We start from the raw sequence: 13,726 nt of genomic DNA on the forward strand, positions 1-13,726 counted from the left end.
GCCACGGAGCGGCTGGGCCCGTGAGCCGTGGCCGCTGAGCCTGCGCGTCCGGAGCCTGTGCTCCACAACGGGAGAGGCCACAACAGTGAGAGGCCCGCGTACCACCAAAAAAAAAAAAAAAAAAAAGTAACCCTCAGTCAGTTTTTCAAATGGCTACAGAATGCTCAAGGAACAAAATGTGCTTTGCTCATACTACTGGTTTAATTAATCTTCCTGATGATGAATAAATGAATGGGTAAGGAACTGAATGTATGAATGAATCAAGGTATAGTCAAGTGAGGTGCTTGAAAAACAAAGCAGGAGGAGTCCAGTTTTATAGAAGAGGTTAAGAAAATAATGAAACCATATAGCCTGAGAAGCTAACAGTAATGGGCTCCACTCACAAAGGCTGTAATGGCAAAACAAACCGCAGTCCTTATAGTAAGTAAGAGCTTACGAGTCCATAGGTTTCACATCGGTTTAGTAAAATTCAGTCAGAAATACTGATACCCTCTTCAGTTACCTTGAAACACAAAGGACCCAACAGAAGAACTGTGTGCATCTGAAAACCTATAAAAATGGCCTAATATAAAAGGAAACATACTGAAGGCCACAACGCATTGAAGCTCATAAGGTTTGCTCTGAATTATATGTGATAGCAGGAGAAGTTGTATCAAACCACAAGGAACAGAGAGCAAATCTTATTTGCAACCTCATCAAATCTTTATAAGACCTACTAAAATGTGCCCAAGTTAAATAGATTAAAAGTTTCCCACTTTATTTTCCATACTGGTGTAAGTAATGACAAAAAAAGTAAAAACATAAAGGAACAGATGGATGGATAAACACTGAGTCTGGGGAAATCACAAAATACAGCAATTTGTACAGGAAATAGAGTTACATAGTTTGGATTTTCTAATTTAAAGTAAGATTTCAATAACTTCTGACTCCAAAAATTACTATCATAACTATGTAATTCTCAGCAAATTGATTTCTGCTCTGAAACCTGATTTTCTCAAATGAATATGGGATTCTTAATTCTTGCTTTTCAAAGATTAAGCAGCTATAGCAAAGAACCTGACTCTGCAGAACACATCCAGTGAACGCTAACAATTTTCACCTTCCTTCTTATCTTTCCTCAGCTTAAAGAAGACATACCACTTACATAATTCTTAAATAATTACATCCAATGCAATGAGAGCATATAAATCTGTGCACCTGGTTTAAAGGTCTATAGTCCAGCTACTATTACCTTAAAATGAATAAGGTCAAGACGGGTCAAAAGCCCTGGCTATCTGAAGAAAAATGGCAGGGCATGAAAAGTCACATTATTATAAAGTAATTTGTATTTATTATCTTTTACAAAAAGTACCATAAAAGAAAGACCATTCTAATGATGCAGGTTTTCCTTTTATATTGTGTAAAATTTTATCATGCAAACTTCCCCTTTTTATCTTTTTTACCCTGTTTTCTCTTACTACCAATTTGGAGTGGGGGAAATTGGAGACATTTTTAAAATTTATTATTTGAAAGAAAAATCCTTGCTTGGGTCAATGGACAAGACCAGGCTCAGGCGATAAAGTGATTGAGAGGTTGCTGATTATGTTGTATACAGCACGAAAAAAGCTTACCAATTTCATATGAAGTGTTTCCTTACCAAGTGTTTGGCTTAATGTTACTCATCTCTATGTACATTTCTATTATGTCCACAATGATGGGCTAAAGAATCAGTCATGTCATTAATAAAATACAATTATTGTTACATTTAAACCATGGTTGTGACTATTACCAACATGAATCACTATTGTCAATAATCACTACTAGCTACTGAGTCTCTACCACCTGCCAGGACTTTAATCCTCACATAACCTTATTAATTAAGTAGCATCCTTATGTAATTAACAAAAAAATTCTTTTAAAACACAGTGACCTCAAAGAGCTGACTTAACCAAAGACACCCAGAATTCATAGTGACATTTGCAAGAAGACCAATGTCCATTCTCAGGAGGCACTTAGAGAACAGTTTCCTAAACATAATTTAAATTAGGTCCCACCAATCAAAATGTAACTGTAACACTGTGGGGTACCTTGGGAATAGCTGTAAAAGCCAATCCTTGTGAGTAGAAGGAAAATTAAATGTGGCAGACAAAGACATTTAAGTGAGTAGTTCAGAGTATCAATTTTCATCTTCTAACATCTATTACGACTACTGAAGAAATTAAGGCTTTGCTTTTGAAACTTTATCATTTCTCTTCATGATGGGTTTTTCAATCTAACTGCCTTATATCCCTCTAATTATCAAAAAAATGTTCCGAATGGCACCGTGTGCCCATAACAATGGAAATTACTGGTCACAAATGAATCTTGGGTCATGAACCTCACAGGCCAAATGAAAAGATTCCCTGGGTTTCCACACTTGATATTTCTGCACTCACTGGATGCTCAAAAGCTACACTAACAAATCAAGTTCCAGGAAAGCAGCCTCAAGGAAGATTATTTTAGACAAAGCAAAGGCAGCTGTCAGCATTGTATAAACCATATGCGACAGTATCCCTGAAAAACCACCTGACCCCACCACGTCTGAAGATGCCCAGGGGTAAAGCAGACACTACTAGTTTGGTTTGGAAGTCTGCTCCCTGAATGATTAGACACTTTCCTCTCTTATTTACCATCATTCATCATATTTTTAAATACTTCTAGTTTATCCAGAGGGAAATTAAGTAATGAGATGCACAATTTAGAATCGTGAATAAAATTTAGAATTTCAAAAACTAAAATCATGTGACCTAGACTAGGAATACAAAATTTTTTCCAAATTTTCTGTGACTGTGTAAAGAGTTAATTAAAGCATGAGTTTGCCTGGATTAAAACAAAAATTACCAAACCCTAAAATCAGCATCATTTAGATTTCTGATGTCAAAAATCTGTTTGACAGAGCAGACTTTACTACACTGACATTTTAACAGTAGCCAAAGTCCTGTTCTCGCTAAATTCTGTCTTGGCAGTGCCAAGAATTTGCTAAAAGCCTAAACTCTTCCTGGTTAAGAATTCTCTACCTCAAGAGCATTCCGAAGCAACACAGCGCAACAAGGAAGCTGGATCAAGCAAGTCCTTAAGATTTCTATTCTTATCACAGAAACCAAGCTTTCTGCAAAATGAGAATGGTTTAAAACAAGGAGGGTGGACTTCCCTGGTGGCACAGTGGTTAGGAGTCCGCCTGCCAACGCAGGGGACACAGGTTCGAGCCCTGGTCCGGGAAGATCCCACATGCCGCGGAGCGGCTAAGCCCGTGCACCACAACTACTGAGCCTGCGCTCTAGAGCCCGCGAGCCACAACTACTGAAGCCCGTGCGACTACAGCGTGCTCCGCAACAAGAGAAGCCACTGCAATGAGAAGCCCACGCACCGCAACGAAGAGTAGCCCCCGCTCGCCACAACTAGAGAAAGCCCGCACGCAGCAATGAAGACCCAACGCAGCCAAAAAAAGAAATAAAATAAGGAGGGTTACTAATTTACTCAATATATTCTTTATACCTTAGATTTGAATCTGATACTATACAGTACAATTACACGTATCTCACTAAAAGTAAAATTCGATATTCTCACATTACCTCAAGATTACAACAAGAAAATAATCATTAGAACAGTAAATGAAGGGAACTGGTTTCAAACTGTACATGATAACATTTTCTAATCTTCCCATTTTTCTCATCAGGATAGTTCCGCCGATGTGGTAAAGACTTATCAACATTTTCATTTAGATAGCATCCCAGACATCTTTCACAGGTTTTGAGGTCCTCAAATTATTGCTGTCAAAACTTCCCATAAAGCTTAATATTTTGCTTGAGAGATCTTTCCAATAATTTTGAAATCAAACCACATAGAAAGTACTTGACTCAACTTACCCAGTGGTTAAATGTTAAAGAACTGGTAAAAGAGTGTTCCAAGCAAATCAATTCACTTTATTTTTCAAGTAGATCTGATTACCATCGTCTTTTAAAAAATTCAAAGACTCCACCTAATGAAGAAAGAAAAAAAACACAACAGAGAATTGCATTTAAACCAGAGCAGCATTATATGATCTATACATTAATAACACAGAAATCAAAGCAAGATTATTATTATTGTATCTTCTCCTAAGTTACTGTGCTACTTAAAACTATAAAACAACAAAAGCATCTGGCAACTAGATTAAATTTTCCAGTTTGGAAATAAAAAGAATGTTCAAGCATAGAAAAAGCAATAAAATAACAAAGTGCAAGAGCAGAAGAGTTTATTTTCAGTACTGATTGGCATACGGAAGTGATGACTGCATAATGTCAGTTAGGACATGTAAAATCAGAGATGAGGAAAAGATGCAACTGACTACTTTGGAATTCTATTCATTGGTTCTTACTAATTTATTGATGCAATGAAAATGTGTAGGTTGCAGTTCTTTAAAACTGTTAAGCCCTAGGTACAGGCAATTTCTGTTGAGGCATATAAACTAATATCCAGACAGATCATATGGAGAGAATTCACTAGCATAAATTTCCAAATCATTCTTAGAATGTTATACCTTGTCTCCCACAGAAAGTGTTTACTAAAGATCCATAAACAGCTTAATTATAGTTCATAAATAATATCAGTTAATTCTATTCATTTTACCAGTAGATGTACCTTTTCTGAAGCTCAAATACTAAATTGCTATCTTAGCTCCAAGAGAAAGTTTTAGAGAAGGAAAGCTATATCTCAACTGATAGAACCTAAGATAAATGGGATTCTGGGAGGCAGAGCAGAAGAGTGAGACAGAAAATTGGACAGCTTCCAGCTACTTCTGAATCAGGTCCCCCCAGGGTAGATTAAGTAATTTTAAAGTCCCTGGACATCAGACACAACTATATTCCAGTGAAAGTTCAAAAACCTATTGCAAGGCCATAAATACCTGATTTTTTATCATGCAGTTTGGAATTAGCCACATATTGTCACTCCCCTAGTCTCACTACATGTATTAGGAAAATTGACAGTTACTTCAGTTGTATAAAAAAGGAGATTGAAATAGATTTGTTCCCACGATTTGAAGGTAGATGCTCCAACTAAACAAAACAAAAAAAAATGTTCCTACCAATGGAGAAGACAAATAGCAATAATTATACTAAGTAGAAACCCATGGTAGCCATGGGAAATATGTGTTCACTTCCAAGACAACCAATGTCTAGATTCTAGTCTTGCTGCTTTTCAAGAAATAGTTATCTAGGAAACTCATTTGGATATGGTCTCAAATGGCTTCTTCATTAACAATGATAAACAGCCTTAATTATTATTATTCTAGGGTTCTTGCCATAAATATGACAAGACAAATGTCAAATGGTTTGGTTATTTTAATTACACTGGACCAACAAATATAGCACCTAAACAATGAGATGCAAAATGGTATATAATTTGCACACTGAGCATCTAGAGCTGTGAAAATATTTTTTGGTACTTTTACAGGCCCTTTATGAAAGAGTTACAAAGGCGCTTTCAAATGATGTTCGGTAACTAACTTCCTATCATCTCTGGATTCTTACATGATGGTTTTGTGCTAGCATACTGTTTAAGTTAGTCACTTGCCAAGAAAAAGCTAGGGCACATCCCATCATGATGCAGAATGACTTGAAGATTCTTAAGAATCCTTTTCTCACTGATTTTTCAATGTATAATATGAAACTGACCTGTATACGAGTCTAGATCTACAATCCCTCTTTCTGTCATTGTTCATTTTTTTGGTAAAGTACTTTTTTCTTCAATTATGTAGCTTTTGCCTCATTTCTTGCACCATTTCATGGCTAGCCACCAAGCCAATATCTTACTTAGGTTTTTCACCTACAATATAGCAAGTGTGCTCTAGTTTCAAATCTAACTATGGTTATCTGAGTAGTCAGTGACTTCAAATTATTGAGGAATTTTTCAGTTGGCATGGGCACTTCCTACCAAGCTTTAAAAGCAATAAGTACAAAATATGTTAGTCACCTGTATGGATGTTATCAGTTAAATGACCACCCTTAACTGACGCGGAAGGTACAGATATGTTGCCTGTATAACAAGTGAGCCTCATGTGTACAAACCATGATACAACATTCCTTAGAAATGTTCATTTCCTTGGAAATGACTAACATTTGAGAGATGACGGTTGGTTTCCTATAATTCTTATACCATACAGTAGTACCTACCTAAAACAATTTTATAAGCTGATGAAAGCAGTTGAGTCTACTCCTCCTTGCCTTCAACTTGTTTTTGTTGCCTGCCTCACCACACTAGGAAAAATGAAAAGCAAGACCAAAACAACCCACTTCAGTCAGTGGTAGTTTGGCTCCATCAGAAAATCTAAATACATCTGAACTTTGTATTTCAGTCAGGTACATAGTCTAAACAATGGAGTAATTTATCATTAGCTAATATTTGATCATGCTTGTCACCAGTTGGTGTGTTTCAGTCATTTTTGTATAATAAATAGGTGTACCTACAGTGCAGGATTAGAGTGACTTTCTCTGGCTGAATGGTTCCCCATGTAGTAGACAGGAACCATGCTCCCTGAGCTGACCAGGCCATTCCTGGGAACGGGAACGCTTTAGCTGTCTGAGCTGTTGCAACAGTGAACAGAGTAAATTAGCTCTTTTAGGAGCACACAAAACTGCCCTTGAAAGGAGTAAATGACACCCTGGAGTAAGCTTGTGAACTGTAATGTCTTTATAGCCCTGGTACTTAAAGCTTAGCAGCTGTGGAGCACCCTCCTTGTATTGAGGATGAGACTGAGGCCCAGAAGGTCACAGTCACTTGCCTCAGGTCACACAGCCGGAAGGCAGGTCTCCTGACTATTCTTCTACTATTTTCCCCTTTACATCACAGAGCTTCTTTGCCTCCCGTAGGCGAAAGTTCAATAACATTGAGCAGGAGTTTACTGAGCACCAACGACATTAAAGATGCTTCTCAGTTTAGGAAGGGAAGAAAGTGGGTGCAAAGTGAGTGAGAACAGACCCACAAATACCACAGGTGCCATACCACCCTCTTCAGCATAGCTATAGTCAACTCACTTCTCTGCAAACTTAGTGAAAAACTGGCCAAGGAGAATAGGAGACTGAGAATACCTTAGACTCCTACACATCCAAAACGTCTCGGCATATTTTAGCAGAGTTCCAGAATAAGTTAGAAAACAGTGTCCTAACGGTCAGTTAGTACAGCTGCCTTACTTAGTTATAAATACATAACATTGAAGACATTTCTAACCAGAGAAACACCCTTAAACCCATGACTCAAACACAATTATTTTCATTAAAAAAATTTCTAATCTAGTATTTATTTGCTCCCCATGTAAGCATATTTTCACACAGATGCTCTCATAACACACATAATTAGGCATTCTATTTTTTTCATTTAACACTTCATAAACATATACTATATTTCCATGTAATTCACAAAGTTCTCGTTTTTACCAGCCATATAATATTCCATAGAGTTAGCATGCTTACTTAGTCGTTTCGTTAATCATTCCTACATGTGGGAGTATTTCAGATGTTCTCATTTATTTTTAACACTGGAAACACAACTTTCTCCTTAAGATACTAACAGAAATACAATTACTAAATCAAAGGGTATAAATATTTTTATGGACTTCATAAAAAGCCATATTGATGTCAAGAGATTGAAGTTACCTATAAAGCCACCGGCAATATGAGCATTCTACTTTCACTTAACTTCCTCACCGCTGTATGTGATTAAACTTGTTTGGTGATTTACTTAATATAAAATGGTATTTTAGGATTGCTTTTTTATTTTAATGGTGATCATAGTCTCCTATTTTAAGATAATTTTATTGTTTCATCTTTAATATAAAATTTTACATTATTCTATTCACATAATTTGACTGTATTTAGGTCCTACTTTTTCTTATGATTTTAAATGGCCTTTTAATATATGTATACATTAAATTTTCTACAAATTGTTCTTAAGTTTGTTTTTAGATATTAACCAGTTAATATGTCTGGTGTGTATTTGGATCCTCAGTGTGAGGTATATATTCAAAGATTTTTTGACCAAGCCCATTCTCCCACAATGCTGTTTACTAAACTTGCTACATTATATTTTATGTGTATATTGTATTATTATGGGTCCATTTCTGGGTTCCTCATTTTGTTACATTGATCTACATATTTAAAAGGGAATGTTTGTTCAGACCTAATAGATCTTATGTGATGGGCATTGTGCTATATAGTTTTCATGTGCATTATTACATGAACTTGTGTGTGTGTTAGGTGGTTTTAATTACTGTTATTTTTTTATAGTACGTTTGAATCCACAGTAGGTATAGATTCTACTCCCTAGTCTCTTTTTTTTTCAAATATTCCTTGATATTTCCTTGTATGCACACATATACTTGAGAAATTCTCACCCATTTTCCCAGATTATATTATTTGATTAAGTGTATTTTCTACCCTCCATATTCAGCCATACCCAAACAATTCTCATCAGGAGTTTGAATAGAATTGTGTTGAATCGCATATATAAGCATCTTTGTAATATTCTGTTTTCCCATGTAAAGAAAACATAGTATATTATGATGCACCTCTACTTCTATTACATTTTAACTTTTTTTTTTTTTTTTTGCAGTACGCGGGCCTCTCACCGCTGTGGCCTCTCCCGCTGCGGAGCACAGGCTCCGGAAGCGCAGGCTCAGCGGCCATGGCTCACGGGCCCAGCCGCTCCGCGGCATGCGGGATCCTCCCGGACCGGGGCACGAACCCGCGTCCCCCGCATCGGCAGGCGGACTCTCAACCACTACGCCACCAGGGAAGCCCTACATTTTAACTTTTATATTCAATAAACATTTACATTCTACAAGTCTCCTCCTTCTGTGTCTTTCCTCATTTCCATTTCACTTGCTTGGAAATACTTCATTCTCAAGTTCAGCTACTAAATTGTGTTAATTCCTCACAAGGTCCCCTGAATAATATCCTGTACATGTAGGTGAACACTGATTAAATGGAAGACAAGTATTTTAAGCCCTATTCTAAATAAAACATCTTAATTGCCTCAACGAAAATGAAATGAAGCTGTCTGTAAAGGACAAAACCACCACAAAATAATAGCCTTGGCAACCACTTTATTTTCTTAGTGTATTTACAAGACAAAGCCCTGAGTTCATTTAAAACGAAGCTGAATGGCTGAGGTTACCTAATACCCTCTTTTCCCTCCATCTTGACCAATATCTCTTATTTCTGCTATCCGAGAAATAGGTGTGTATTCACAGAGAGAGAAAAACCAACAGGGAATGTAAATGACTTAAAATTAAATATTTTAAATGTAAACTTGACTGAGATTAATCTACATAATGTCGTACATCATAATTAAATCCACGTTATCTTCCTTGATTTAATGGACCTAGATACTCTAAAAAAAATCTCATATTTTATGAAATCTATGTGGTATATGAAGAATTGTAGACACTACGGTGAAAGGGAAGAGAAGGACAAATAGAAGGAATGGGAGGAGAAAATCCAGGAATATCTATCTGTGTGAAGGTAGACAAATAAGGACAGGAGTCGTTTTCCATCCACACTTAGAAAGTCACACTTTGTGTCAAATTGAGTGAAAGCATGAATGATGTGCTTCTCCACTTCCCTGAAGAAAGAAACACGGAGAAAATGTGGCAAATATTTAATCTGAGCCTTGTTTCCTGAAAGACTGCAAGATGCCCACAAATTTTCTTTCCCAGCGTTCAAAATAGCAAGTTGAGTGGGTGTAAGCACTTCAAGTGCAAAAAAAAGGTAACTAAGAAAAAGGAAATCATACTTTTTGCTCCTCAGTTTGAAATTTTAAAAGAGGCCATTTAAAGGGATTTTAATGATTTGGATCTAGCATTTGTCTTGAATCAGAACACAAATACGGTCCTGAATACTTAAACAAGCCCTCTGGCCACCCTCTGGTTTCTATGTAAAGACCACATTTACAACCTCATTCTTACAGTAAGAGTGCACAGTTTCCATTCTGTTACAATCAGATACCGAAATACAATGCTGGCAGAAAGTAAAAGTTAGTTGAAGGTTCATGGGATCTCTGCCATGCCCAGCGAGAGGGACCTTCCTCAACAGGGCAATGAAAACTTTACCATGCATATCAGTCCACCAGGGGAGCTTGTTAAAATGTAGATTCTGATTCTACAGGTCTGGGTGGGGTCCAGCTTGGAGTTCCCAGGTGATGCTGATGCGCTCGACTGAGGTCCACACTTTGAGAAGCGAGATTCTAGTCTATAACAATTGTTACTGACTGCCAGGCAATGGAAATAATAATCAACAACTAAGAATGTCTGCAAGGTACCTAACACTAGGCTGCTTGTTAGAGGAGATAATAAAGTACATACGATTAGCCCTGAGCTAACCCATAAAAAATGACTTTTTAAACAATTAAGTGCTAAATGCTAAAATGTGCGCTAATGATTCTAAGAATAATAGGAATTGAAAACAGGAAGAGGTCAGTCAGGGCTAGAATAGTGGTAAGGGGCTTCAAAGAGCAGGCTGGACTTGGTCAGGCCCCAGGTTGGGGGGATGTGGATAGAGAAACAGCAGGACAAGAAAAGGCAATTCTTGAAGGGAGCTATGTGCCTGGAGTTCCAATAAGAGAAAACTACGTCACCTGCTTTGTGGCTGTAGACATCATCATTAGAAATGTTAACCAGAATTCACTTTTAACCAGGTGAAGGGAACCCCTGACCTTGTTTAAAATGTGTAGGTTTGGGAATTACAATGCTGTTTGAGGACAGTAAAGCAACAGGCAATCTTGCTTTAGTCTTAAATTTTCTTCACTGGCAACATCAATAGTTATTAATGACGTTTGATAGGTTTAAGCCTGGTACCACAAAGTTACCATTTTTATATATATATTTATGCAGTATATGCCTTTGATTAACTGATGTCTTTAATGATTAATGATTTTAACAGCATTAGGATATAACTTTACACTACAATAGAATTAATAATTTTCTGTTATTCAGAGTGTTTGAATTCTACTTTTATTATAAAAATAAACACTTTTTTTCTCCTAGAAGATACTTTTGGATGGCACATACCCACACAACACCCCTGGCTCCAGCATTATTCTTCCCTTTCCTCCCACGCTGGCTGACGATGGGAAGAAAACACATCCAGAAACAGAATGAAATTATTAATGAATTATAACCTAAGGGTTTTGGTTTTTTTCTTTTTTTCTTTTTTGCGGTACGCGGGCCTCTCACTGCTGTGGTCTCTCTCGTTGCGGAGCACAGGCTCCGGACGCGCAGGCTCAGCGGCCATGGCTCACGGGCCCAGCCGCTCCGCGGCGTGTGGGATCTTCCCGGACCGGGGCACGAACCTGTGTCCCCTGCATCGGCAGGCGGACTCTCAACCACTGCGCCACCAGGGAAGCCCTGTTTTTTTGTTTTTTTTTTTTTTAAATCTCCTTAGAGAGCTTTTCCCATCAACCCCCAGTATGTCAGATATATTGTCCAATGGATTCAACTGAAAAGGAACAGAGGATCGCAAGGGTCAATATAAACATGAAAATTCAAACTCCACACTTTTTTTACTAAAGAAAATTATAGGGCAATGAGGATACCTATTAAGCTGCAGGAGGGAACGTTTGAAAGAGAAACAGTAGGTTTTAGCATTCCCAAGGCAGGTCAACAATCTCACCGAGTTCCAGTTCTGTCTTTGGCACTGCCAACCTTATCACCTTATCGTAAACAATAAGAAATGATATGTGAGCTACCTGCAAATATTACACTTCACATGAATGTTAAATGCCATGACTATGGTTTAACCACAACTACTGTCCCTTCTATGTTTCTGTGCTACAAAACTTCCCTGTGCTTGCTGGAAGATGGAATTTAGGTAATAGATTATGACAAAACTCTGCAAGTTCAAAGTCTCGAAACTTGAACATAAGATACATTCATCACTACAGCTGTGCTAAATGAAGCCCTGGTATTCAGGATGCACGGCTGGTTACCTACTCCCCCACTACTCTCCCCTACGCCCCGCTAATCCACTCAGGCGTATCCTCATTAATGACAAGAAAAAGAGATTAATATGAGACTGCTAAATTAACTGTTACCCATGAATGGTTGCAAAATACTAAATAGAAGGCAAACGGGCATGCCTAATAAGACTGTGAAGTTTATCGTCTACAAATCTCTTCCCCTTTCTATTCTGAACCCTTTCAGGTGTCCTCCCCTGACTAGGTCATGGGATCCTTCAGGCTGCACTCCCCATCTACTGCAAAAAAGAGCTAATAATCTTTTTCATCCTTGGCTGCCAAAAATGTAATACACTCTCATTAGGAAAAGAATTTACTTTATGAAAACAAACAAACAAAAAACTTGGAAGATTATAAAACATAATACAAATGAATAAATAATGGCTGGCAAAGAGGTATATTTGGGGAGTGGGTTTTACTAGAATAGAAGCAAGAAAGCCACCCTCTGTGGGAGATGCTATTACTAAATCCTATGAAGATCCAGGGCAAGGTACTGTGCCATCTAAACTACAATGAGACATGGTCTGCTTTCAGGTTTGTAAGGCCATTTCTATTTGAATCAAATTGGCCTTTCTGAAGACAGTTCATCGATGAGAAATATTCTCTCTCTTTCTCTCTCTCTCTCCCCCCACCCCCCTCCCTTTGGCTCGGAGCTGGCCTTTTGGTTAGTCATAAGACATAGCCCCATTTTTTCTTCCCCGGTATCTCTCCTTGTAATCCTCTGTGTTTATGCATCCACCTACTTTTAGAATTACCCACAGATATTACCAGAAGTTTTAAGAGTTAAATTTACAATGCCACCGACTTCTAACTGCAAGCCTGGAACCATGGTGGAAATAGGTTCAGTTAAGAGAGATCTCCCCGAGCCAGAACTGATGTCCTCACTAACCGGGCTGCCAGGCCTAGATCAAATGAAGGTCGATTCACAGTCCCCAGAGGAAGCTGTTCAACTCGTCGGGTCGGTTCCCCTGAGCCCTGCCAAGGAGGCCCTTCAGACTGACAGCCAACCTGGCAGAGCTGGTGTCTTCCCCCAGGCAGAGAGGCCCTCCCCCGAGGACAGGCACCAAAAGCCAGCAGAGCGAGCTGAGCGGCTGGGGGCGGCCACTTGTGGTGACACAAAGGCAGCTCTCTCTGCCTCGTGGGGTGGGGGGTGTTAGAAACCCCTGATGATGACTTGGGCTGTCGAAATGTATACTGCGAGACAGGACATCCCTTCTGGCCTTGTGGGTGAGTGAAGCCCAGGCCAGGGCAGCAACAAAAGGCTGGCCCGAGGACAGCCTGCTCCTCACATCAAAGCCGGAGGCCCTGGGAGGCTGGCGAGCAGCCAAAGACGCAAAGAGCGGCAGGGGAGTGTGTTGCCTTAGGATAATAGCAAACTGGGACAGGGTAGAGTCTGTGAATTCCAAGCACTGGGGAGGTCTGCTCAGAGATTTTACCCTCTCCTGTCAGGGATGTGATTTAATTTCCTTTGAAGAAAAAAAGAAAGAAAGAACAGCAAAGAACGTACATTCCCAAACCTTCTGTCCGCAAAAGCAGACATCACAATGCAAGTGAATGCACTCTGGTCCTTTTCAGCTTGCAGCCACTGTCTCAAACAATAGGGCTAAGTGAGATGTGACATTCTCTCGTCCATCTTAATAGGGCATTAAGTCTAAGGGGTAATTAAGATCATTTAAATGCAAACATCACTGTTCCATTGCTAATATCCTCCCAGATATTTCCC

General features: G+C 38.7%; 1 protein-coding gene across 9 annotated transcripts in view; it reads right to left on the bottom strand.

Annotated features, from left to right (window-relative positions):
- The window catches only part of HIVEP2 (human immunodeficiency virus type I enhancer binding protein 2), a 193,102-nt gene that overhangs the window by 80,278 nt on the left and 99,098 nt on the right, over positions 1-13,726 (bottom strand). For 8 of the 9 annotated variants that reach the window (XM_029223568.1, XM_029223569.1, XM_029223572.1 and 5 more), the window contains one exon: positions 3,885-3,997. The exons of the other annotated variant lie outside the window; for it this stretch is intronic. The gene's annotated coding sequence lies outside the window, so the exon portion shown is untranslated. The remainder of the gene's footprint in view (positions 1-3,884; positions 3,998-13,726) is intronic. 9 annotated transcript variants of the gene reach the window in all.

This window comes from Monodon monoceros, unplaced genomic scaffold (genome assembly GCF_005190385.1).
Source record: "Monodon monoceros isolate NGI ecotype Baffin Bay Population unplaced genomic scaffold, NGI_Narwhal_1 Super_Scaffold_15, whole genome shotgun sequence".
Classification (NCBI taxonomy): Eukaryota; Metazoa; Chordata; class Mammalia; order Artiodactyla; family Monodontidae; genus Monodon; species Monodon monoceros.